The sequence below is a fragment of the Mus musculus genome, chromosome 1 (genome assembly GCF_000001635.26).
Source record: "Mus musculus strain C57BL/6J chromosome 1, GRCm38.p6 C57BL/6J".
NCBI lineage: Eukaryota > Metazoa > Chordata > Mammalia > Rodentia > Muridae > Mus > Mus musculus.
This window is the reverse complement of record NC_000067.6, coordinates 136783620-136810595: the sequence shown is the minus strand read 5'-3', so window position 1 is coordinate 136810595 and position 26976 is coordinate 136783620. Positions and strand designations below refer to the sequence as shown.

General features: G+C 44.8%; 3 pseudogenes; 2 read left to right on the top strand and 1 right to left on the bottom strand.

Annotated features, from left to right (window-relative positions):
- Positions 1 to 11636: 11636 nt before the first annotated feature.
- Gm17781 lies at positions 11637 to 12765 on the top strand (annotated as a pseudogene).
- Positions 16764 to 17571, bottom strand: Gm29718 (predicted gene, 29718; annotated as a pseudogene).
- Gm8762 (predicted gene 8762) lies at positions 21024 to 21528 on the top strand (annotated as a pseudogene).

Sequence of the window (26976 nt, the reverse complement as noted above, 5' to 3'; positions counted from 1 at the left end):
TTCCCCGTGACGACAACTCGGCCGATGGGCTGCAGCCAATCAGGGAGTGACACGTCCTAGGTGGGGGATAATTCTCCTTAAAAGGGACGGGGTTTCGCCATTCTCTCTCTCGCACTCTTGCACTCTTGCACTCTGGCTCCTAAAGATGTAAGCAATAGAGCTCTTGCACTCTTGCTCTCTCTTGCTTTTGCTCTTGCACTCTTGCGCTCTTGCGCTCTGGCTCCTAAAGATGTAAGCAATAGAGCTCTTGCTCTCTTGCTCTGGCTCTTGCTTCTGCTCCTGAAGATGTAAGCAATAAAGTTTTGCCGCAGAAGATTCCGGTTTGTTGCGTCTTTCCTGGCCGGTCGCGAACGCTTGTAAGAGTTGGTGCTGAAACCCGAGACGAGAAAACCCGGGACGAGAAATCCTGGGATGAGAAAACCCGGGACGGAAACTACCATCACCGGCACAAGGAAGATCCCTCATTCCAGAACCAGAACTGCGGGTCACGGTCATAAAGGTTCCCGTAAAACAGACTGTTGAGAAGGATTCAACTGCGTGAATTCAGAACTCTTCAGCTGGGGAACAGGGTACCCGTAAGTATAGCTTTACAAGGTAAGTCTGGCCTTGAACTTTCTAACGAAATTCAAGACAGTCTATCAGAAGTAAAGTGGGAAATAGCTTTACAAGGTATGTTTGGCCTTGAACTTTTTCTAGTGTTAGGAGCCTTTTTGTTCCTTTTCACATGTTATCAAGCAGTTAAGGCAGGGCTGAAAATTCTGGATGAAATTCAGGGCAATCTATCAGAAGTAAAGCGGGGAGAGAGAGTAGGAGCAAAGAGGAAATATGGTTCACAAAATAAGTATATAGGCCTTTCCACGGGTCTTGAACCCGAGGAAAAGTTAAGGTCAGGTAAGAATACCTGGGGAGAGATTGGAAGGAAGGAGAAGGAAAAAGAAAAGAAAAAAGATCAATCAGTGGAAGTTTCTAGGAGAAGGAGCCTATACTCATCACTAGATGAGCTCAAGGAGCCAGTTCTTAATAGTTCTGAATCAGATGAAAAGGCTATTAGGGCCTGGAAGGCGCTCTCCCAAGCAGGTGAAGCCACTGGACAACTAACAAAGATCGTTCAGGGACCTCAGGAGTCCTTCTCAGATTTTGTGGCCAGAATGACAGAGGCAGCAGAGCGTATTTTTGGAGATTCAGAGCAAGCCGCACCTCTGGTAGAACAGCTCATTTATGAGCAAGCCACACAGGAGTGCCGAGCGGCCATAGCCCCAAGAAAGAACAAAGGTTTACAAGACTGGCTCAGGGTTTGTCGGGAGCTTGGGGGACCTCTCACCAATGCAGGCTTAGCGGCCGCCATCCTCCAATCCCAAAAACGCTCCATGGGCAGAAATTAATCAACGCATAGATCTTGTCCAGGAACAACTAGATGTATTATGGCAAATAGCTCAGCTGGGATGTGAACAAAAGTTTCCGGGATTGTCCGTTACTTCCATTCAGTATGAGAAATTTACTAGGGCAGCTAATTTGTCAAAAAGTCTTTCTCAGTATATGTTACAGAATTGGACGGCTGAATTTGAACAGACCCTTCGGGAATTGAGAATTGCCATCATTCAGGTCAACTCCACGCGCTTGGACCTGTCCCTGACCAAAGGATTACCCAATTGGATCTCCTCAGCATTTTCCTTCTTTAAAGAATGGGTATGGGTGGGATTATTTGGAGATACACTTTGCTGTGGATTAGTGTTGCTTCTTTGGTTGGTCTGTAAGCTTAAGGCCCAAACTAGGAGAGACAAGGTGGTTATTGCCCAGGCACTTGCAGTACTAGAACATGGTGCTTCCCCTGATATATCTATGCTTAAGCAATAGGTCGCTGGCCATTCAGCTCTTGCACCCCACGAGGCTAGTCTCATTGCACGGGATAGAGTGAGTGTGCTTCAGCAGCCCGAGAGAGTTGCACGGCTAAGCACTGCAGTAGAAAGGCTCTGCGGCATATATGAGCCTATTCTAGGGAGACATGTCATCTTTCAAGAAGGTTGAGTGTTCAAGTGTCCTTCTCCCCAGGAAAAACGACACGGGACCAGACCAGGACCCCTCTGGGTGATGAGCCTGGGAGGAGGTTATGTGTACGGCTCCTTTACCTGCACACTGGGGATTTGACCTCTATCTCCACTCTCATTAATATGGGTGGCCTATTGCTCTTATTAAAAGAAAAGGGGGATCTGTAGGGAGCCGCCCTCACATTCGCTGTTGCAAGATGGCGCTGACATCCTGTGTTCTAAGTGGTAAACAAATAATCTGCGCATGTGCCAAGGGTAGTTCTCCACCCCATGTGCTCTGCCTTCCCCGTGACGACAACTCGGCCGATGGGCTGCAGCCAATCAGGGAGTGACACGTCCTAGGTGGAGGATAATTCTCCTTAAAAGGGACGGGGTTTCGCCATTCTCTCTCTTGCACTCTTGCACTCTTGCGCTCTGGCTCCTAAAGATGTAAGCAATAGAGCTCTTGCTCTCTTGCTCTGGCTCTTGCTTCTTGCTCCTGAAGATGTAAGCAATAAAGTTTTGCCGCAGAAGATTCTGGTTTGCTGCGTTCTTCCTGGCCGGTCGCGAGAATGCGTGTAAGATAATTCTTTTGTTCATTTCTTACACTGCTGTTTCTCTCTTTCATGAGTTGTAAACTTTCCTTTTAGGTACCATGGGGTTTTCTTTTTTCTCACAATATCTAAAGCCTAAAATAGGTCTCTCTTTCCTCATGCATTGACTCTGCTGGAGTAAATAGAAATTGTTCCTAAAAATTAATTATAGGGCGGGGCAGAGGTGGTGCATGCCTTTAATCTCAGCACTTGGGAGGCAGAAGCAGGCAAATTTCTGAGTTTGAGGCCAGCCTGGTCTACAGAGTGAGTTCCAGGACAGCCAGGGCTACTCAGAGAAACCCTGTCTCAAAAAAACCAAAAATTAATTAATTAATTATAGGAAATTCATATTCACTATTAACTAAAGGCATGTGTTTATCTCCCCTGGCATATAAATATGTATATAAGGAATGTCATCTTGTCTCTCACTTGTCACAGAAGCCACTCCCCTTCTTGCCCCACTCATGCCCCAGGAAATCCCCAGTCTCTTCCCACACTGAACATGCTGGCCTAACTCACCATCGGTCGATGGCACCCATGATGAGGTAGAATCCCAAGGCTAACTGGAGAACATCATTGCAGTTCCTTGCTTCTTCCCATGACCTTGGCCTCAATGTGTTCTGACAGAAGCTAACATTGCTTCCTTTGGTTTGCTTTGCTTTTTGAGACAGGATCTATGTCGTCCTGGCTGTCCTAGAACTAGCTATGTAGACAGTGCTGACCTTGAAGTTACAGGAATCTACCTGCAATTGCCTCCTAAATGCTGGATGAAAGGCAATCACCATGCCCAGCATAATATTCCCTTTCCAATGTTCACATCTACCATTGCTTCAGAAATAGTTCCTTGCTCTCCAACGGGAAGTCAAGACCCAAGCAGGGCCCCAGAGCTTCATGGTTTGCTCCTGCCTTCTTCTTCCAGCCGCAACGCCTAGCAGTCTCTCTGTTCTCGCAGTACCTTGTTAGACTAGCTTCCTTAGACTTCCCTCTCACCTCTGAGCCTTTGCATGCACTGGTCCTACAACCTGATTCACCCCTTCAGTGTCACCCCATCCCACAGCCTTTTCCCAGACTAGATCCTTATCCATAAGATTTCTGTCAGAGTTAGTTGCTAAGAAAACCCTTTATTGATACTCTCCTTTAGGAAAGGTTCCTAGTCGCAGGCTGTGGTGGTTTGTATATGTTTGACCCAGGGAGTGGTACTATTAGGAGATGTGGTCTTGTTGGAGCGGGTATGTCACTGTGGGTATGTATGGGCTTTAAGACCCTCATCCTACCTGCCTGGAAGTCAGTATTCTGCTAGCAGTCTTCAGGTAAAGATGTAGAACTCTCAGCTCCTCCTGCACCATGCCTGCCTGGATGCTGCCATGTACCCACCTTGATGATAAAGGACTGAACCTCTGAACCTGTAAGCCAGCCCCAATTAAATGCTGTCCTTATAAGAGTTGCCTTGGTCATGGTGTCTGCTCACAGCAGTAAAACACTAACTAAGACACAGGCTTATGGGAACCTTCTGCTTTTTCCTTCTAGATTTTACTGAGTAATTATCTAACTCAAATTTCTTCCACACCCAACTGTGAGCAGAGTCAGCCATGCTACACTTGCACCTTGCACAAAAGGCAGCTTGGCCAATGTTAGTGGCCAAGAAAGCTCTTCCTGAGCTCCGCCTTCCAAACTGTACCTAAGTCTATACCACACAAGTTTTAGTTCTTCAGTTAGTGGGCTAGGATGGGTAGTTTCTATTGTATGTTTCTCATCTGGAACACCTTTGTATCTCCAACATCTGCATGTGGAAAATGCTGACAAATATTCATTTCACTTGTTCATTTATTGACTGGAAGCCAGTTCAGCTAGAGCCTTCCTTAATCGGAGGGACATTCTAAATGCTTCTAGGATCCATCTTTAATATTACCCCAAGTTTTCCCATATTCTAATGTTGTCACTGAGTATTCCTGTAACTACAAGTACAGGCTAATGCACCAAATTAATAAAGTCCTCATATGGGTTAACCACAATTAGGTTGTTTTACAAGAGCTCAAAAGGCAAGCAAATTCTAAAGGGAAAGAGAGTTTCATCAGTGTCTTAGACAGGGTTTCTATTCCTGCACAAACATCATGAACAAGAAGGAAGTTGGGGAGGAAAGGGTTTATTCAGCTTACACTTCCATACTGCTGTTCATCACCAAGGAAGTCAGGACTGGAACTCAAGCAGGGCAGGAAGCAGGAGCTGATGCAGAGGCCATGGAGGGATGTTCTTTACTGGCTTGCTTTCCCTGGCTTGCTCAGCCTGCTCTCTTATAGAACCAAGACTACCAGCCCAGAGATGGTCCCACCCACAAGGGGCCTTTCCCCCTTGATCACTAATTGAGAAAATGTCATACAGTTGGATCTCATGGAGGCATTTCCTCAACTGAAGCTCCTTTCTCTGTGATAACTCCAGCTGTGTCAAGTTGACACAAAACTAGCCAGTACAATCAGCTTTCAGATTCTCAGCATTTTCTCCACAACATCATTCCTTCTTATTGTAAAATAAAAGTATTAAAAGCTAATTTTCTACCACAAAAACTTCCAAGATAGTGGGGTGCAAGCATGGTCCTTTTTCTCATTCTAGTTTTTTCAAAAATTACTTTCAACTAGGAGTATCTAGATTGAGGGGACCATAAGCTAATACAAATTAGAGGTGTGTGTGTGTGTGTGTGTGTGTGTAAGTGTGATTGCATACAATCAAACCTTCATAATCGTTGTAAGTATGAACCCAGCCGCTTCAACATGACCCCACATGTGTAGGGTAAGAAGGCAGTAACGCTGTGGTCACAATGTCTTACCTTGTCATGTTTTACACAGATATGACCATGTGAACAAATGAGACCATGTGATATGGTCAGTCAGAGGTTCAGCCCGACCAAGTGCCTCTGCATTTCCCAGTCCAGCTTGTTCACCCCCCTGACTCCTGCAGAGATGGCTTTCTGGTTTCTGTTGATGAGCCAACTGTCTTGGTCAGGCCCTTTTGTATTAATTTACTGTGTGCTTCTCTTTAGCTCAGTAACGCCTCATCTTGCCATCTTCTTCCTCACTGGTTTTCTTCATTACAATGAGTCAGTAATCTCTGGTACACAACCAGAGGAACTGGGTCAACCCCTGAAGACAGAGTATAAGAGACATCAACTCCGGGCTTTCCACTTGGGGTCTGGGAGAAACACAAAAGACAAACAAATCATCAGCTATCAGAGAGAACTGTGGTCATGACTGGCTAGGTGACCTGGGGCAGCAAGTCTGAGCAGCATTTGAGAAGAGACTACAAGCTGTCTAAAACTGGCCAGGGTCGTTGATTTGTGCAGGGCATCAAACTGGTCCAGAAGCCACAAACCTATGGTAGGAGGTAACAGCTCACCAGTGCAGCCCTTGTGGTGAGGGCTTCCGGCCAGAGAGAGTTTAGATTTTATTCCACCACATGCAGTAGGAAGCCTTTGGAAGGCTGTAGCAGCATGGCGACAGCTTGGCCACTGGGAAGAATATAGAGCTTTGCTGAAGTCTGGAAGAAGGTTGTGCAGGCTGCTGATGGGGAATTTGGGATGAGTCTCAACTCAGCTTTTGGTCACCAGCAGAGCGCACACACACAGGCACACATGTCACATTTCTTCAGCCACAGTTCAGGCCTTTGGCAGCACCCTGAACAAATAAGGCAGCTGCCAATAGTTTTTCCAGACCTGCTCTCCCAAATGCCACTCCTGCGTGCTGGATGGATGGATGGATGGATGGATGGATGGATGGATGAATGGATGGATGGACAGATGGTGAACAGAGGATGAGGAGGGACAAATGGGACTCCTGAAAGCTAGTTTGTTCTTAGGGTTTCCCTTTACAACTGGAGAAACTTCTCTAAACAGAGATCACAAAATCAGAGGGATGAGCCTGACCCAGCTCCAGTGTCGGGCCACAGAGTCTACTGCAACCACTTGCTTCACCACCCTCAGTTTCCTGATGTCTCCCTGTGGTACCTCATGCCTCACTGGGGTGTCTCATGTCTTACTGGGGTACCTCATGTCTCAGTGGGGTACCTCATGTCTCACTGGGGTGCTGGGCTCCACATCTCAGTAGAAATGAGAGGAACACACACGAGCACTGCACATAGCTTGTTGCTAGGCACCGCATAGGCATGTTGTTCCCTACGTGAAACCCAGTCCCAGGCACACATTGCTAGCACAGTCCGAGCAGATGTCTTTGTTGCCCTTCACTTGCAGCTCAACCCCACCATGCCTGGGTGAGCCTCTGAAGCCCATCCAATCTTACAGAACTGCTTTTGTGAGCGAGACATCTCTGAGAAGTTCAATTGCGCTAGAGTCTAAAGTCATTTGCCATTCTCCTGTCCCTAGCACACAAGTCTCTGTGTGTTGATCTAACCAATTGGTAGTGTTTTGAGTCATACATCATGAGTCCAATGGCGCCTTAACGATGTATTACATTAATCTATCATCAAAGCCGTGGCATTGTTATGATATATTACTTTAATACATCATTGGAGTGCCATAGCTTTAATGATGTATTACTCAAAACCATAGCAACAGCTAGAAAGATCAAGATAAGTTTTGTATTTTTTAAACTTATTCTCAGTAAATACGATTTTTTTTTCTTAAGTTTCCACAGTAAGGTACGTGTTCAAAGGAAATAGGAGGCTGTGGGTCCCGGTGAGATACAGTGCCAGGCAGTTTCCTTGTTGACCTCTGCACTGCTTACTTGCCCACCACCCAAGTCTATAAATTCAAATTCTATTCTAAAACACCTTCTCCAGCCATGTGTGGCGGCTCATACCTCTAATCCCAAAATTTGGGAAGCTAAGACTGGTAGATTGTTGAGTTCAAGGGTAACCTGGGCTATTTAGGGAAACCCTGTCTTAAAAAATCACCAGGAGCTGGAAAGATGACTCAGCAATTATAAATACTTCCTGCTCTTGCAGAGGACCCAGGTTTGGTTCCCAGCACCCTTGTCATGATCAGTCATCTATAATTGAGTTCTAGGGAATCTAACACCCTCTTTCTGGCATCCACAGGCACAGAATGTATGTGGCACACATACATACACACAGGCAAACACACATGAAAATAAGATCTTGAAGTAAGTAAACAAAAATAAAATATGTATTCAATCTTACAAAAGCAATGTCACTCTCGAACAAAGGATTTGGTGAGACTGTCAGAGTTCTACCATGTTACAGTCACACGTCTACAGTGGTTCCCTCTTCCAAGGAGTATTCGTGCCTTTGCTAACTTGCCTTTCCAGAGGATCCTAAACTGTGGAATTGGTGGCATCCCTCAGTAAGCTGTTACAGGTGTTTGCTTTTGTATCTAACAAGACTTTATGAGCTACATGAGGTTGCTCACGCCCATAACCCAGCACTTGGATGTGGCAGTTACTGCCCAGGCAACGAAGTGAGACCTTATCTCAAAAAAATACCTGATCCACCAGTATCTCTACCTTCTCCTCCTGGTTGTCATACGTGTGTGTGGACATGCACACACAGAAGGAGGAATAATCGTAGATAAAATAATAGATGATACATGCATACATACATACATACATACATACATTCATACATAATAGATAAATAGATAGGTAGATGACTGATAGATAGATGTGATAAAGATAGGTAGATAGATGATAAGTACTATATACATAGGTGGTATTGATATATCTCACATCTTTCAACTGACCGCCTTGAGCTTTCATTAATTTGGCATATAATAAGAATTGGACAAGAAACAAGGTTAGTAGAGTTGAACCGACTGCAATAGATAAAGTATTGGCATTACTTGAGATATTTTTAGAGCATTTTTTGTGGTAACTCTCAACTGTTTAACCAGAGTGAGGTTCCATTCAGAAATAGTTTGAATAGCAAATGTGTGTAGTATAGAAACATACATACACACAGAAAGAGGGGAGGGGAGGGGAGGGGAGGAGAATGGGCAGAGGAAGAAGGGAAAGAAGAGAGAGAGGATGAGAGAGAGAGAGAGAGAGGAGAGAGAGAGAGAGAGAGAGAGAGAGAGAGAGAGAGAGAGAGAGAAAAGACCAGACTCTGGGGTCAAGCAGTTGACCCCAAACCTTGATGAAGACCCTAAGGTTCTAATAACCACAGCTCATTGAAGTCAGGTTTTAGACATTGGTTTAAACATTTAGCAGCAGGCTTGCTGGGGTCCAGCTGCAATCCCAGCAAAGGTGAGGTATGGACCGCAGGATCAGGCCAAAGCCAGCCTGAGGTACATAAAACCTTGTCATAGAAGAAAGGGGTTGAGGGACAAATAATGGTTGGTGTGATTGTGTACTTGGGAGACTGATTCAAGAGGGTCTTGATCATGAGTTCATGGCTAGCCTGGGCCATGAGAACCTGTTTCAACCAAACAAAAAGCGGGTCCAATTGATCACACTTGTGGAATCAGCTGAAGCAGGAGAATCACACATCCAAGGGCTGCCTGAGCTACAAATGGAAATCTGGGCTCAAAACCACGGGCTAGGGATGTAGCTCCGTGGTACAGTGATTGTCTAGTGTGTACAAGGCCCAGGGCTCCATTCCAGTACTGCATATAAATAAATAGAATAAAAATAAGTGCGGAGGGTGGGTGGGTAAGGGGGACTTTTGGTATAGCATTGGAAATGTAAATGAGCTAAATACCTAATAAAAAATGGAAAAAAAAAAATAAGTGCGGAGCCTGAGTTATTCAGAGAAAAGTCATTTATTTCCAGACAGAAGTAAGAGCCTATTTCTGGAGTCTCTGAGAGATAGCCTTGTTTCTCAGTGTGGGCCTCACTGCAGAGCTTAGCATCACCAAGTCAGAGCTACTGCCCAGCACCCACACTTTGATGGTCACCGTATCTACCTTACCCATCCGTGTATAGGTCCTACTCAACTCTCTCGGGCCAGGCCCTTCTGGATACCTCTCAGGGCAGCAAAGCCTTTCCTTATCTCATTGCCTGATTTGGGAATTGAACTAACTTTCTCTCTCTCTCTCTCTCTCTCTCTCTCTCTCTCTCTCTCTCTCTCTCTCTCTCTCTCTCTCTCTCTCTCTCTCTCTCTAGTTTGAAGGGCTGCTGTGAAGAAGGAGCCAGCTGCAGGAAGATAGATGAGGGGAGAAGTGATGACTCAGCTTCCCGCCCCTGCTCACAGATCAGTTCAGTCCCAATCAGCACATAGAAAGGGGCTGGGGAAGGGCTGGGAAGATTCACAGAAAAGCTGGAGAACAGCAGAGACCGTCTGATCAGGAATATGAGACTTGCATACGGTTGGGCTGGAGGAAAAGAAAGTGCCACATGTTCCCACAGTTCGATCTTACAGAGAAGAGCTTATACGCCACAATAAGCTCGGGGCTCCGATGGTCTTCAGAGACCTACAGAGTACTGAGTGGCCCAGAAAGTTAGGCAACGCCTTCCGAGGAACTCATTATGGCACTTTGTGACTGTTCCGTGGAAAGCAGCCACGCTCTCCGCATCTTCTGCACTTGGCCCAAATGCTGCTGCTATAAAATCTCAGCCCAAGCCAAGCAGTGGTGGCGCACGCCTTTAATCCTACTACTTGGGAGGCAGAGGCAGGTGGATTTCTGAGTTCGAGACCAGCCTGGTCTACAAAGTGAGTTCCAGGACAGCCAGGGCTACACAGTGAAACCCTGTCTTGAAAACAAAACAAAACAAAAAAACAAAAAACAAAACCAAAAAATCTCAGCCCAAACCCCTCTTCCAGGAAGCCTTCTTGCCTTCCCGAGCTGGTGCACAGCTCCTCTGCTTCTGATCCCTTGCAGCTGATGGCTCTCTCACTTATTTCTCTGCCTGTTTGGATTATCAACTTTCTAAAACGCATCCAATAACTTCAACTTCAGGAACATTGGAGGGCTGGTGTAAACAGTTCAGACCGTGAAGCGCTTGCCAAGCAAGTACCAACACCTGGATTTGATCCTCAGCGCGCACAAACGCGCACGCGCGCGCGCACACACATACCCTGTGAGGACAATGAAGCTCCTCTAGGGAAGATAAGAAGTAAGGCCCCTAACATACTACACACTGCTTTTGCTAAACACCTTTTATTAAGTAGCTGCTTAATGCAGGGTGTCCATAAAGTCAGAACAGATCAGATTTTATTAGTCTACTCATTGTAAAGGCTGAAGACGTTCCCATCACCATCGTGAATATATGAGCTTTATGGACAAACTAGCTTTTTCAATTATAGGCAAAGATAAAGATGAGGGCATTCGATGAAGCCCTAAAGCTAGTCCTTTAAATGGACTAGTAAAATAAAATATTTGTTTCAGAACTTCTGTACTCTTTTCATCCCTTATCTACATACAGTAACTTTTCCCTGAAGTTAAATTTGTTGCATCATTTAAATGTATCATTATACAGAGAAATATAGGGCTGGAGAGATGGCTCAGGGGTTAAGAGCACTGACTGCTCTTCCGAAGGCCCTGAGTTCAAATCCCGTGAACCACGTGGTGGCTCACAACCATCCATAGTGAGATCTGACGCCCTCTTCTGGTGCATCTGAAGACATCTACAGTATATATATAGTCACAAACTGGTGACTCTAGTCCAAATTCCAAAAAGGGGGTTAGGAGTTGACAGCCTCACCAAAGCTTTCTTCCTTGGGAGGCACGGTGACTAGCCAGTCCCCTGAGGAAATACATCTTTCTGTCATACACAAATTCATAATTATCGTAAGTAAAACAAAAAAAAACTCGCATGTTAAAAGAAGATTTTGCCTTAATTCATCTATAATAATGATTATTAAAAATAATATATAATTCTGCCTTAATTCATCTATAATCATGCAGTATATAAGAAAAAGCCCCAGGCAAAGTCCTATGCTTAACTAGCGCCCCATGCACCATGTCTTCTAATGGACTCTAGTTTGGTTTTTCACTGAAAACCATATGGAAATGGCCAGAGAGCTCCAGGGAACCTAGGTGCCCTGGCTTCGGCTAAGCCTGGGCTAACTCCCAAGCATGGCAGGACTATTATGGCAAGTGTTCTCAGAGAGAGAGGTGATGGTGTCTAGCAGTAACTGGCTGTCCACAGTGAATGCCGAGCTTGTGATGGCATATAGGAGCCTGGACTTAAAAAAGGAGGTGGATATTCAACTATCCAGGGTTTAGGATATCAAGTATGAACCCCAGCTCCTTGCAGACGATACCAGACTACTGCAGCTGGAAACCCAGGGAAGTCAAAGTTGCTACAATTATCTATACAGGATGAAAGGTCTAGATGCCATCCGTGCCTCTGAGATCCCATGTCATGCTGAAGGCTGGCATCCCTGTTCTTTAATGGGTAAGAATTTCTGCTCCTACCTGCTAGATTTGCAAAACACTAACCCTCCTTTCAAGGGTATTGGAAAGGCCCCCACTAATACCCTCCTAGACGGATATGAGACAGCCTGCTATGGGACAGGGGTCTTTGAGCAGAGTGAGTACTTGTGATATCAGGAAGTTTTGAGTGAGCTGTCCCCTGTGGTCAAAGCACAAACTGGGAGCTCTCAGGGACACCACCAGTCAGCAGCCAAAACCCTAACTCAGTCGCCTGAAATGTCGCCAACCAAACAGGTCACATACCTCCCCTCTAGTCAGAAGAGCAAATGCCCTAAGCACCCTCGGACTGAAGAGCTTTAAAGACAACCACAATACACTGGGGAGCACTCTGTACACATGCCAGCTGTGCGGTGCTCAGGATATCTGGGTGAGCAGACCCAGACTTTATTGGCCAAAGCATTCTTACAGAGCTGTGTCTAAAAGGTCATGCCCAACCCTTTCTGATATTGGCTAAGACCTCAGTATCTCCCAGTAGCACTTCCCCTGGATCTGAATTCAAGTGTCACTCTTAGCATTTCTGTTGAAGCTTCCTTGAAAACCTTCACTTGATTTTGGCTGGAATTCACCTACCCTGTTCAATGCTGTTTAGTCCCAAAGATGCAAATTGAGGTGAGCGGTCTTCTGTGTCTACCCCATTGCACTCAACTGAATAGAAATACTTGGGTTTAGAGCATCTCAGATTTGAATTGGTGGAAAAGTCAGGACCTCGTGGGAAAAGGAGATTGTGTAATCAGGTAGAATGTCCTCTGGAATTTTAGTGCTCCGTTATAACCAGGTGTATTTTGACATGAACATGACTTTCTTGAAGTGAAAGGCCCTCTCCCCTCCTTCACTCAATACTTATGACAAGTACAAAGGAATGTTCTGGCATTTGGCATAACCTATGCCAAGATGGCGAGACAATCTGAAGAAATGGTTTCCTCTCATGTCAGTGTCTTAGTCTCAGTTTACAAGGTACTTAATAAAACTAACTACTATAAAACCATAAATCGAAGAAGAAGAAGAAGAAGAAGAAGGAGGAGGAGGAGGAGGAGGAGGAGGAGGAGGAGGAGGAGGAAGAGGAGGAGGAGGAGGAAGAGGAGGAGGAGGAGGAGACAGAGGAGACAGAGGAGGAGGGGGAGGAAGTGGAGGAGGGGAGGAAGAGGAGGAGGGGAGGAAGAAGAAGAAGAAGAAGAAGAAGAAGAAGAAGAAGAAGAAGAAGAAGAAGAAGAAGAAGAAGAAGAAGAAGAAGAAGAAGAAGAAGCAGCAGCAGCAGCCGCCTCTTTCCTGCCTAATCACTCATCTTTATGCTTTGAAAACTCCATCCTGCGGGCAGTGGTGGCGCACGCCTTTGATCCCAGCACTTGGGAGGCAGAGGCAGGCGGATTTCTGAGTTCAAGGCCAGCCTAGTCTACAGAGTGAGTTCCAGGACAGCCAGGACTACACAGAGAAACCCTGTCTCAAAAAAAAAAAAAAAGAAAAGAAAAGAAAAGAAAAAGAAAAAAAGAAAGAGAGAGAGGAAGAAAGAAAGAAAGAAAGAAAGAAAGAAAGAAAGAAAGAAAGAAAGAAAGAAAGAAAGAAAGAAAGAAAGAAAGAAAGAAAGAAAGAGAGAAAGAAGAAAACTCCATCCCATGGCATCCTTGCAAAACCATCTCCCAGCCAAGCCGACGACTGCAAAGTCCAGGTTAACAGAAACCAGCGAGTAACCAGTGAAGCACACTCACACACGTGTGTCGGCTTTGCTAAGCCCCGCATGGAATGTTCTCTCCTTCCTGCCTCGGCTAATTCAAAACTGCACAGGAACACTAGACAGGAACAACACACATGAAAACTTCCCTTCCGGTCAGGGTCAGGATGCAGCGTTTTTACTTCACACACAAAGGACAGATTCCTTTCCTTTTTCACTTTCCAATGATGGTGTGTGGGGGCGGGGGTGGGGAGAAACAAGAGGACTCTGCACTTCCGAAATTTCTCCGTTGGTGCATTCATTAGGGGGAACAAAGTGATTTCCACGTGACAGTTTTCAGAGTCCAAAAACTTCTCCCCAGGAAAAGAAAAGATGTGGCCAGGCGTTATAGCTTCCCTGGTGACTCTAGTATCCTCTTGCCCTTCCTTCCTGCCCCTTCCTGCCCGTGCCACATCCTTTGTTACCAAGATAGCTTGTTTACAAAATCGAGGATCAGTTACTGAAAACAAGTGGCCGGTGCTTTACCTGGGGTGTGATCCAGAAGCTAGCACAAGCATTGTGGAGGAAGCCCAAGAAGATGGCCTGTCCTCAGCCTTGGCTGCTATTATCAAGAAAATCTGAACTTATAAAATTGTCTCTTGGATTCAAGAATTTCTCTAGAGTAGAAGTTTTACTGTGCAAAGCTACAGATGCTTTGAATTTAATTTCTCCCTTGATGTTCTCCCATAATGTTATAAATTATCAAAAATGCATCCACATATTACTTTACTAAGGACAATCAACACATCTCATAGAAACCCTGGGTCCCTTATTATTCACTCTGTTCCCAGTGAATAAGGTCATCTCCAAACAGCTCAGCCAACCTTTGAGTCCTGACCCTTGCTCCTCCCCTGGAACACTCTCCCTCCACCTTGGCCAGGCCAGGAGCTTCTATTCAAGCTACACTTCCTCCAGGAAGCCTTCCATGATGTCCACCCATTTCCCAATGTTCATGCTTTTCCTCTGTGATTCCCACAGTCCAGGGCATTTTTCACCAGGCAGTGGAAATGGCTGCTTCTTCTCTAACCTCCTCCTAAGGGTAGGGTTCCTTGAGGACACTCTAAGCACCTGGCCATGCTTGGCATAGATGGCACAAAAGTAACCGAATGTGACCCCTGAGTGTAAATAAACATCTTGAAAAGGCACAGAAAGCAGTGAGGGTTTAATCCACCTCCACAGCTGCATGCTACCTGACCTGCTCCCCCTCAGCCGCACATCCCAGGTCACGTGTTCTCTCCTTTCTTTGAACAGCCTCAGTTCTTTCTCACATAAAATGTCATCCTCTGGGCCTTCGTGGGACCAAATGCTGCCAGTCACTCAGGTCTTCAGATTCACCCTCAGTGACACACACCCAGAGAGACCTCACCTGACCATTCAGTCTGAATGAGCATCCAGTACCATCTGATAGGCAAGTGTGGCTCAGAGTACCACATCTTGCCACTCACTATCTTCAGAATCTCAGTGAAGAGGGATGAAGACCGTGCTTGCCCTATCTGTGTCCCCAGAGCTGCATGCTTTAGTGGCAAAGAGTAGGTGCTGAGTGGAATACAGGCGCGAATGATTGAAAAACCTGGGTCAACCACCAGCTGATACACAGCAAGTGAGAGACCTTGGAACACTCGTCTCTAACCGGGGTGTCAGGGATGTTGCTATCAAATCCTTCCCCCCACGGCTCAGGGAACCCTGCAGAAGATGAGGCAGAAAGAGTGTAAGAGCCAGAGGGGATGGAGGAGGACACCAAGGAAACCAGGCCTGCTAAATCAACAACATTTATATATATGTGTGTGTGTGTGTGTGTGTGTGTGTGTGTGTGTGTGTGTGTGTGAGCTCACAGAGACTAAGGCAGCGCAAACAGGGCCTGCACAGGTCTGAACCAGGTGGTGTCTTAGAGATGAAGGGAGAGGTGGACACATGCCTCCATCTCTAGCCCAGAAACTATCTCCAACTGATAACCACCTGCGAATAAAGATGTAGTTTCAGCCAAGAGAGTCTCACCCTGGAAAACAAATCACTCTTAGGGAAGGCTGCATGTCCAGCAGGGAATGACTAACATAAAATAAACTTAATAATATATTTGGAGGTTCCCTGTCTTATAATGTCATGTCAGGGCTTTTTTAAAATCACATTTATTCTTATTTTTTAATTTATTTATTTCCTATGCATTGGTGTTCTGTTTGCATATATGTCTGTGTGAGGGTGTCAGGTCTCAGGACCTGAAATAACAGACAGTTGTGAGCTGCCATGTGGTTGCTGGGGATTGAACCTGGGTCCTCTGGAAGAACAGCCAGGGCTCTTAACCTCTGCGCCATCTCTCCAGATCCTTACATTTATATTTATATTTATATCTATATTTATATTTATATTTATTCATTCTTCATTCTTTCTGCTCGTCTGATCCTTTGCATACATATTATGTTTTTCAGTTTAATGTTCCTATGGGATTCCTAAGTGTGCAGTGTGTCTCTGTCTAAATCGGTTTCTTGGGCCCCTTTCCTTCTATTTGTTTGTTAGTCCTATTCCAATCTGTTAGCTTTTATTTTACAATATTTTATTTTATTGTTATTCCTTAGAGGCCTGTTTGTTTTCTAATGAGAAACAGAGCAGGGATGGATTCAGGTGGGAAGGCGGGTGGAGAGAGCTGGGAGGCAGAGGGGAGGGGAAACTATATTCAGGACATATTATGTGAGAAAAAAAAATCTAAAATCTGAGTCAAATTTTACCAAGAAAATATTCGAGAAGTGCTTCAAGATCAGCTCGGGAAATCGCTGGGAAGACAGTCCTTGGTGACAGCACAGTGCCTCCTTTTGTGCTTGTAGTAGCATAAGGAGAACTGTCTCCACGGTCTCAGGGACTTGAACGCTTAGCTCCCAGCTGGTGGTGCAGCCTTGCTGGAGGAAGTACTGGACCTCTCCTCTCTGCCAGATCCATCCCTTGCTATCGGCTGTATAAGATGCCCAAGGTCCTTCCAGTTATCTCAGCCTGCTGTGGAAACTCCCTTTGAATTCCCTGTCTGAGGAATGCAAAGAGCACTGTGTTCATTAATTTGCTATTGCTCTGATAAAACACCATAACCAAGTGTTTTTTGTTTTTTGTTTTTTTTTTTTAAGTTTAAAAGGGCTTTGGGTTTATTCATATCTTCCCCAACTCTTATCAGAAGAACCACATTCTAAACTGGTTTATTAGTGGTATTGGTTACATTCAAAGATTGGCATGGACTTTCTCTAAAGAGATGAAGCCCCCAACTACTGAGGGAAAGGCAGATATGGAGGCCCCAAGGTGAGGCATATCTTCCAAAGTGGAAGTCTCAACAACCCCGTGGTTCAATTTCCTGGGATAATCACACCCCTAGTGATGGAGCACAGGGCACTTGGAAGCCAGAAGTAGGCACTAGAGTGGCAGCCAGGGTTCCTGTGCCCTACAGACCAGTTAGCGCACATCATTAAGCTGCCGTGCAACATCCAGGATGTTCTTGGCTCCTTTGTTGAGCAGCAAGCTGGCCAGGCTGATGCCCAAGTTCTCAGCAGCTAGCTGGGCTCCTCTTGGAATGTTCCGGGCAGTGATCCCAACCAGTTGTGGGTCATCTTCTGGACCATCTTCTTGCTGAACAGGGACCTGGATGGTAGCCTGCATAGTCTCTTGCATGCTATCTGAGCCATCTAGACTCCAGACTCCACCAGTCAGGCACAGTTGCCCATCTTTCATCACTGCATGCACTGCTACGGGCACGCTGCAGCCTCCTTCCAGGTGCCTCAGAAAAGCCCTTTCAGCAATGCAGCGAAGCAGAGTTTCAGGATCGTGCAACACACTCACTAGGTCCAAGATATCCTGGTCCTTGGCTCGGACTTCCACGGCTAGGGCTCCCTGACCCACAGCATACATGCATTCCTCTGGGTGCAAAATCTGGCCCACTCGATAACCAAGTGTTTTAATCAGTCTTCGACTGCTATGTAGAGACACCATGACCAAGGCAACTCTAACAAAAAGAAGATTTTAATTTAATTGATTGGCTTACTTACAGTTTCAGAGATTTAGTCCATTGTCATCATGGCAAGAAGCATGGTGCCACACAGGTAGACATGGTGCTGAAGAAGTAGCTGAGAGTTCTACATCTGGATCCACAGGCAGCAGGAAGAGACACTGGGAATGGCTTGGACTTTTAAAACATCAGTCTACCCAACGTTGACACACTTCCTCCAACAAGGTCACACCCACTCTAACAAGGCCACACCTCCTAATCCCTCTCCAGTAGTGCCACTTCCTGATGACCAAGCACTCAAAAAAAAAAAAAAAAACATGGCTACAGGCACAGGTAACCCCTACTCTATAGAGTGGGTACAAAGACAGAAAGGATCACTCAGCCTCACTGGCCACCAGCTTAGCTCCAGGCTCAGTAAAGACCCTGTGTTGAGGAAATGAGGTAGAGGCTGATACAGCAGGACACCCAGCTTCCCCTTCTGTCCTCACACCTACATACATCACACACACAGAAAGGGGGGGAGGAGGAGGAGGAGGAGAGGGGGGAGGGGAAGGAAGGGGAGGGGGAGGAGGAAGAGGAGGAAGAAGAGGAGGAGGAGGAGGAAGAAGAGGAGGAGGAAGAGGAGGAGGAGAAGGAGAAGGAGAAGGAGAAGGAGAAGGAGAAGGAGAAGGAATAATAAAACAATATCATAACATGATTGCCAGGGCCCAAAGAGATGAATTAATTAAATCTGCTAAAATCTATGGAGTTTTCTACCATGAGAAAAGGTTCAATAAATAGTGGTGGTTAAAATGATCATCATCGGGGGCTGGTGAGATGGCTCAGTGGGTAAGAGCACCCGACTGCTCTTCCGAAGGTCCGAAGTTCAAATCCCAGCAACCACATGGTGGCTCACAACCACCCGTAATGAGATCTGATGCCCTCTTCTGGAGTGTCTGAAGACAGCTACAGTGTACTTACATATAATAAATAAATAATAAAAAAAAAAAAAAAAATGATCATCATCTTCAATAAGTTAAAATGGTTGCTCCAGCATCCAGCAGCCTAACTTTGCCTGCCAGAGAACTGTGGTTCCAAATGTTTAGTTATATGACTCTGCTTCTCAAAGAGTTTTGTCCAAAGTCTAAAGTTCACAAGGCTGCACTCTGGTTCTCTGGTTCCTTTTGAGAATCTGTTTAGAAGTTATAGGTGCATAAGCTGATATGACTTTTTTTTTTTTTTTTAACAAAGAGCATGTTAGTACTTCTCTGAGCGGAATTATATTATGTATCCACAGGATGAGACTCTCCACTCTTGGGCTATAATTAGGTAATATCCATTAAACAACAGTTGCACAATTTCCTCAGAACTTACTGGCATTCCAAATTATAAGGCTGTGTTTTTTAAAATGCCTTTGCCTGTGTTATTTTTCCTCTGGGTCCCGCTGAAGCCTGGATCTCTTGAACTGGAATGCAAGCTCACTGCTTTCTTACATGTCAGAGAATAGGTTCTGAGATCAACCTACTATAGCCAAGGCTTCACAGAGAGGGGAAAGTTTTTGTTAATTTTTGTACTTCCTCAGGAACACACTGATTAGAATTATGGCAGAGAGAGAGAGAGAGAGAGAGAGAGAGAGAGAGAGAGAGAGAGAGAGAGAGAGAGAGAGAGAGACTGAGTGGAGGTCTCCATTGGATTTGATTTCTCCCCTCAGAGAGCTTGGGAAACCCCCTCAAAAGAGGGGGAAGAAAGATTTTAGGAGTCAGACAGGATGGAGGACATCAAAAGAATGTGGCTCACTGAATCAACTAAACAAAACTCAAATGGGCTCACAGAGATTGAAGCGGCAAGCAAGGGGCTCTCTTGGGTCAGCACCAGGTTCTCTGTGTATATGCTACAGCTATAGCTGTTAGCCTGGTGCTTTGTGGCACTCCTAACAGTGGGAGCCAGTGTTTCTTTGCCTGTTCCTGGGACTCTTTTCCTCCTATTGGGTTGTCTTGTCCAGCCTTGTTATGAGTGAGGGCTTTTGCTTTGTCTTACCATGTCCTGCTTTATTGTACTTGGTTGTTGTCTCTTGGAGGCCTGCTCTTTTCTAAAGGAAAATGGAGGGAGACTGGGTCTAGGGAAGAGAGGAGTAGGGGTCGTGGAGGGAGAGGAAACTGTGGTCAGGATGTATTGTATGAAGAATCTATTTTCAATTTTAAAAATAGATTTAAAAAGAAGTATGATTGTCTATGAAGCTCTAGGGCATTGATTAGCACAATATACACTATTGAGAATGAAAAATTTTAGATCATTGACAAACACAATATAAGAGTCTTTTAAGGAGCCAGCTCTGGTGTGTGTGTGTGTGTGTGTGTGTGTGTGTGTGTGTGTGTGTGTAGTGTGTGTGTGCTGCTCAGGATAGAACCCAGGGCTATGTGCACACGTAGTGAGCATCCTGCACTGAGCTACACTCCCAGCCCCTGTGTTACATTTTGATAACAGAGAAGAGAGAATTCTAGGATTGGGTTCACTCTCAGTACAAATGCAAGGAACTAGAGGTACTGGGGTGAAAGGTATTCCTCAGGGGTAGATGACTTACCTGGCCCTGGGTTCAAGGCCCTGGGCTCAATCTCCAGCACAACAATGAAAAGAAAAATGAAAGAAAGCCGGGCAGTGGTGGTGCACACCTTTAATCCCAGCACTCGGGAGGCAGAGGCAGGCCGATTTCTGAGTTCGTGGCCAGCCTGGTCTACAGAGTGAGTTCCAAGACAGCCAGGGCTATACAGAGAAACCCTGTCTCGGGGTAAAAAAAAAAAAAAAAAAAAAATCACTTGCATTTCTCATCGGGTTGCATCTTACTCAGCTGCTCATGACGATTTATAGCAAACGCTGCAAAGTCTTGGCTTGTGTTACCTTATTAAACCTTTATGAACAATCAATGGTGTTCCACCGTCTGAAAGGGCTGTTCCTCACTGACTTGTCAGGGAGTGGGGAGCTCTATTTATTCCCAAATCTAAGGGGAAGATTTAAACTGCAAGATAATTTCGTTTTCTAAGAGTCTAATCTCTTTTCGTTTTCTAAGCTGGGTACAAATAAATAAAATTTTCTTCTGTTTTTTAAAATATGGCATTTTGCTGTTCATGGTACACACCTCTTATCTCAGTGCGAAGAACTGGAAGTGGAAGGATCCCGGTGTTCAAAGCCACACTAGGCAACAACACCAAGCTCAAGACCAATATGGGCTAAATGAAATCCTGTCTCAATTCATTAATTAGTAAAGCTTTTCAGAACTTGAAACCCGTGCAAATGAACGGGAAAGATAAGCAACAAAAGGAAAGATTTCATAGGCTATAAGGTGAGAGGTTTAACAGATTTAGATCCAAGGTTTTAAAGGAACTGTCAAGCCAGCTTAAGAACTAAAAAGTGGACACCGCGCTTTGTACCGTCCTCCGGTCCACGCTCGCAGTCTCTCCACCACCATGCCTATGTTCATCGTGAACACCAATGTTCCCCGCACCTCCGTGCCAGAGGGGTTTCTGTCGGAGCTCACCCAGCAGCTGGCGCAGGCCACCGGCAAGCCCGCACAGTACATCGCAGTGCACGTGCTCCCGGACCAGCTCATGACTTTTAGAGGCACGAACGATCCCTGCGCCCTCTGCAGCCTGCACAGCATCGGTGGTACCCAGAACCGCAACTAAAGCAAGCTGCTGTGCGGCCTGCTGTCCGATCGCCTGCACATCAGCCCGGACCGGGCCTATATCAGCTATTACGACATGAACGCTGCCAACGTGGGCTGGAACGGTTCCACCTTCGCTTGAGTCCTGGCCCCTGCACCGCTGTTCTTTGAGCCTCGCTGCACGCAGTGTTCTGTGTTTATCCACCCGTAGCAATGCCCACCTTCCGGCCAGGAGAAATAAATGGTTTGTAAGAGAAAAAAAAAAAAAAAAAGAACTAAAAAGTGATGGGGCTGGAGAGATGGCTCAGTTGTTAAGAGCACTGACTGCCCTTCCAAAGGTCCTGAGTTCAATTCCCAATTATGTATGAATATATAATTATATAATGTGCATTAAAATATTTTATAATATGTACAGATATTTATATGTAACATATATAACATACATATATACATATACTGCATGTACATATATACATATATATATACATACACACACACATATACATATATATGGGGCATGAATCTAGTGCCATTGGCCGCCAGCCAATGGAGGAATCACAACAGACATTGGCCATGCCCAGGCCACATTGGAACAGGAAGGCTGGAACCCTAGATTAAAGCCTGATCAATATCCCACCTCTAGACCTTTTCATTTCTCTGAGCTCATGACTAGCGTCTTAGTCATTTAAGATTTCTTCAATTACTTCGAGTCCTAAGGATTCTAAGTGATACAAATAGCTTCATTTCCCATTAGGCACAAACACTTGCATCGTCTCCAGCACACAGACGCTGCCATCTCTATTAGACACTGCTATCTCCAGTAGACCTGGCTTCTCTGTTCTGGACTCATCAGTCTGATACCGACTGATCTACCACCAACACAGCAGAGTTCAATTGAACTCATTACCTTCCCATAAAAATCTGCTCCCCAGTCAGTCATCTATCTCAGCTAATTAAGGACATCACAGCTTACCTCAGGAACCCTAGGACTCACTCACCCTTTCCCCATCCCTCCATTAGCTCTTCTTCCTGCCCCTCCCATGTCCAGTGGATTACCAAACCCTATTACCGTCCTTTCTCATCTCCTTCATTCATACTGTCAGCATGGCCATCCTTACTCCCCTGCCCACACCCTCACCGTTCTCTCTTACATTCATACAAAAGGGCAATTGCCATGCATTCTCACTCTCTGGTCCAGAGTCCTACAGTGATAAGCACGGAACGCTTGTTAAACATGTGCGCTGGGTACCACTAATGCACTTTCCAGGTTAACATTTAGGTAAGAGGCAGAAATAGGATTTGAACCCACATGGCACAGTCCTCAACTGTCCAATTGTCCTTCTAATCACTTAACATCTTCCTGTCTCTGGCTTCTCTTCAGATCATATAAATCCCTGTCCTTTTAAAAAGTCTCCAAAGGCTCCCTCATTCTGCCTCCAGAGATTCACAAGCCATGCTTTCCTTGTTGATTCATCCCTTCGTTCCTTCCTTCCTTCCTTCCTTCCTCTGCATGTAACGATCCCTTAGCCTTCACGCCTTCCTACAGAAACTCTGCCCTCCGTCCATAGTTTTTATCCTACATTTGTACATTTGCCTGTCTGGTCCTGTTTGTGCTCTAAGACCCAGGCAAGATTTGCTTCCTACCTAGCTCTTTCCAGGCATTAAAAGCTAGTAGTCTTTGCTAGACATAGTGGCACATGCCTTTAAGCCTGTCATCCTGGAAGCAGAGGAGAGTGGGTCTCTGTGAGTTCAAGGCCAGTCTGATCTGCATAGTGAGTTCTAGGCAAGCCAAGGCTGCATAATGAGACCCTATATCAAACAAAACAAAACAGCCAGTCTTCACGTGCCACAAGCTTTTCATATTTTGTGACTGCAACTACCTCCCCTATTAAAATTTAGGCTCCCTAAACGGTGAGTTACTCTACAGAAAGGCTAAATGATGCTGGTGAACTAACCAAATGGATTATAATCGTAGCAGTACAAAGAACAGGTACTGAGCATTAGAAGCAAAAATCAAGATAGAGAATTAACTATGGAGCTGGAGCGATGGCTCTGTAGTTATACTGTTCTTGCAGAGGACCAGGGTTCAGTTCCCGGCTCCCACGTGGCAGTTCACAAACACCCTCCAGTTCTAGAGGATCTAACATCTTCTTCTGACCTCCTGTGCACCAAGCACACGTGGATGCAAAACACTCATACTAATAAAATATAATAAATTTGATAAAAAAAAATGTTTAGAGAATTGACTATAACTAAGGATTGACCTGGGAATATGAGAGGTTACTTACAAGCTTCCAACACTTCAAAAGTGAATAAAATTATTTTAAAATTGTTAAAACAGATAGTAGATAGATAGATGACAGATAAATAGATGATTGATAGATAGATAAATAGATAGATAGATATTGATGGATAGATAGATAGATAGATATTGATGGATAGATAGATAGATAGATAGATAAAGAATTTTGAAGAAAGTTTCTGAGTCTGCAATCACCAAACCAGACAAATCCTAACAATAACGTTTAAGACAAGCAATTGGGGAAAAGATAAAGTATACTGATAAAAGACAGCAGCAAGCCCACGCTCCTATGCAAAAGTTACTAGGAGTCAAGGTTTTCTCAAGAAAAGAGTCAACAAATGTCTTGGCAGTAAGTTGGGAAAGTCAAATTTAGTTAAAGCAGTATTATCGTAGACAGGAACTGGCCCAGTAGGCCAGTCTTCTCCAACGACTCAGCTTATCTGGATGTGCCTCCTGAAGGGAATACAATTTTTTCTCTGCCTTTGACCTTGATTGTCATGGGGGGCGGCCTTAAATGGGGTGCTTTTTGTGATGATAGATAAAACATGTGTGCTGATGCGTCACACAATGTGAGCGTGATCCTCCAAGGGTTTAAGTGTTTAGTCATTCCATGGCCAGCGCAGACTCAGCCCCTTTCTGATGAAGCTATGTTTATAAATATGGCTGATTGTGGAGTATTTCCTGAGATACTGAGTCTTCGATGCTTTATAATCAGTTAGTCAGATACCACAGAATCACCACAGTTCATAAAGATACCCACTAAGGAAAAAGACACAGAGAGAATGGTGGTCTCTAGTATTCTGAATGTAAATAGTTCCGAGCGGCTGATAATGGGGGAAACCTTGCTATAATGAGAGCTGTCTGAAAGAGCTCTGTGTAGGTGCATGACTGAAGAAGAAACAGCCTGGGATACAGTGCTAGAACCAAAACATGCTTTACAGATCCTAAGAGCCTGACTAATAAATACATTTCTTCCTGGGAAAGCAATGGCAAAAGGGGGTGGGGCTCTAATTAACAAAGGTACCTCAATCCTAATCAAATAAGCAGGCTTTGCACGGCACAGGTCCAGAGCCTCTAAGTCTTTGGGGTTTGTTTTGTTTTGTTTCCCCCCATTTATATTGGATGTAGTAAACCTCCTTGAGTTTTTATTACATGTTTACTGCAATCACACCATATATCAAGTGTGTTACAGGGAGACCTAGTGTCAGATTAATACAATCTTCCCAACTTTAATCTTGTGCTCTTTTATAAATCAGAATGCAATGTACTGAGTCTCTATCCCTCACTAGGAAGCAGAAACATTTCCCTTCGTGTGATAATGACAATTCGAGTTACAAATAAACATTTGAAATTATGAAATCAAAAATATAGAATCAAAATTATCAAGACACAATCATTCTCAATTAGGCTAGCCACTTCTTTTTTTTTTTTTCCAAATTAGCCTGAAAGAATTTTTTTTTTTAAATAATCTGTACTTTTGTGATCCAAATACTTGAGTGACACTTGGTGCCTAGGACACCTGTGACCAGTTCACAGGAGAGAGAAAGTGAGAGACTAGGATGGTACGTCATATTCTTTTCGTTAAGAAGTGCTTTTGAAAACATCCATAGGACCTAAAAGAAACACGGGATCTACAAAAATGATCTTACATACTTCAAATTGAAAGGATTAATTGGGTTTTGGGGGGGGGGAGCATAATCAGAAGTGGTAAACAAGACATCCTTCTGTTGGGACAAAATAGAAACAGATTCTCACTACAGAGCCTAACCTAGAAGAGACAGCTCGGATGCAGCTTTGAGGAACCCTCTTGATAACTGAGTTGATTACATAGGTTCCCAGAGACTTCTTCCACCCAGAAAAGCAAAACTTCCAGCTCCAGGACTTTATTTTCTTAGCTTGGCTGTTACCTTGGTATACAAACAGTCCTTAGAGCCGGGCGTGGTGGCGCACGCCTTTAATCTCAGCACTTGGGAGGCAGAGGCAGGCGGATTTCTGAGTTCGAAACCAGCCTGGTCTATGAAGTGAGTTCCAGGACAGTCAGGGCTATACAGAGAAACCCTGTCTCGATAAAACAATAAACAAACAAACAAACAAAAAAACAGTCCTTAGAAAGAGTAATGGCATAGCAATATGTTATTTACATTCAATGATGAACAAGTTCTTAAAGTGTTCTAAGGGACAAAGAAATGCTGAAAAGCCCCACATGACTACAAGGTATCATGATATAAAGTGACGGGAGAGGGTGCCAAGCAAACGTCACTAACTCCATACTTGGCCAAAACTAAGGGGATTCCTAAATTCTGAACAAAAATGCAAGCAAATAGGTAGCCAAGTTAGAAGTGGTGTTAGTATGAGTTTATATACCCAAACCCTGGATGGCAAGAAAGCTGCCATCCACCTGTCTGGTTGACCAGGTTTGTTTTACAAAAGTTGTTTAATTACACTCTAAGCAGCATATGTAAGTTAACGTTATCTTCCCTCGGGCATTGATAGCATTCTGCATGCGCTAAGTAAAACAGGAATTAACAAAATTCCAATGGCTCACTAAGATGATAAATAGAGAGCCAGTTTAAGGAAGAGCTCTCCAGGGTGTGCGGAAAAACCTGCCGCTGAAGGCAAGCTCGCAGGATGTGGGGCTCCACGCAGGCATAAACAGGAAACCCAGCAGCTTGCGCTGGGACTGACAGACAGGCCTGGAATGGCTTCTCTGAAGCAGGCACAGGGTTTGCCCTTGGCAAAGGCAGAAGTGCTCATGTTTGTTACATTTTACTTTCACATCTGTGCCATCCCTGTCCTCAAAATCCGAAGCCCCCTGAGACACCTATGAAAAGTACCAAACACAATAGTGGGAATAACAGAGTCAGGTCTGAGTGATAGTTTCACTGCCCCCATGCTACCTTAAAGAACTGTTGTCAGGGCAGAGTTTCAAACTCTAACAAGGGTATTTGTCCCAAGGAAGGCTGTCACAGGTCTTGTATATGAGCATCTTTGTACACAGGAACCCCATACACCTTTCTAGGACACTGTATTTTTCTTTAAACTTAAACATAAGAGCCAAAACTTGAACCCTCATAGGCTAACACAAGGAAGAGCAACATCCCTGCAAACAATAGGAGCTCAGAGCCTGCTCTGAGCAAGTTGATCAAAATGGCCCCATTTATCACAACTGTGACACCAGAAAATGCCCCAGTATAGTAGAGAGCAGTCCAATTTGACGGTGCTCACAAAGCATCCATGACAATCCTTCACTGGGGACAGGACATAGCAGTGAGATTCAGCTTTGCATCATGCCACATGACATTGCTCAGTATTATCATGATCTTACCTCAAAGCAAAGGCTATTTCTGCAGAAAACCAGATCAACAGATCATGTTTCCGTAAATGTTTGAGTCTACTCAGTAC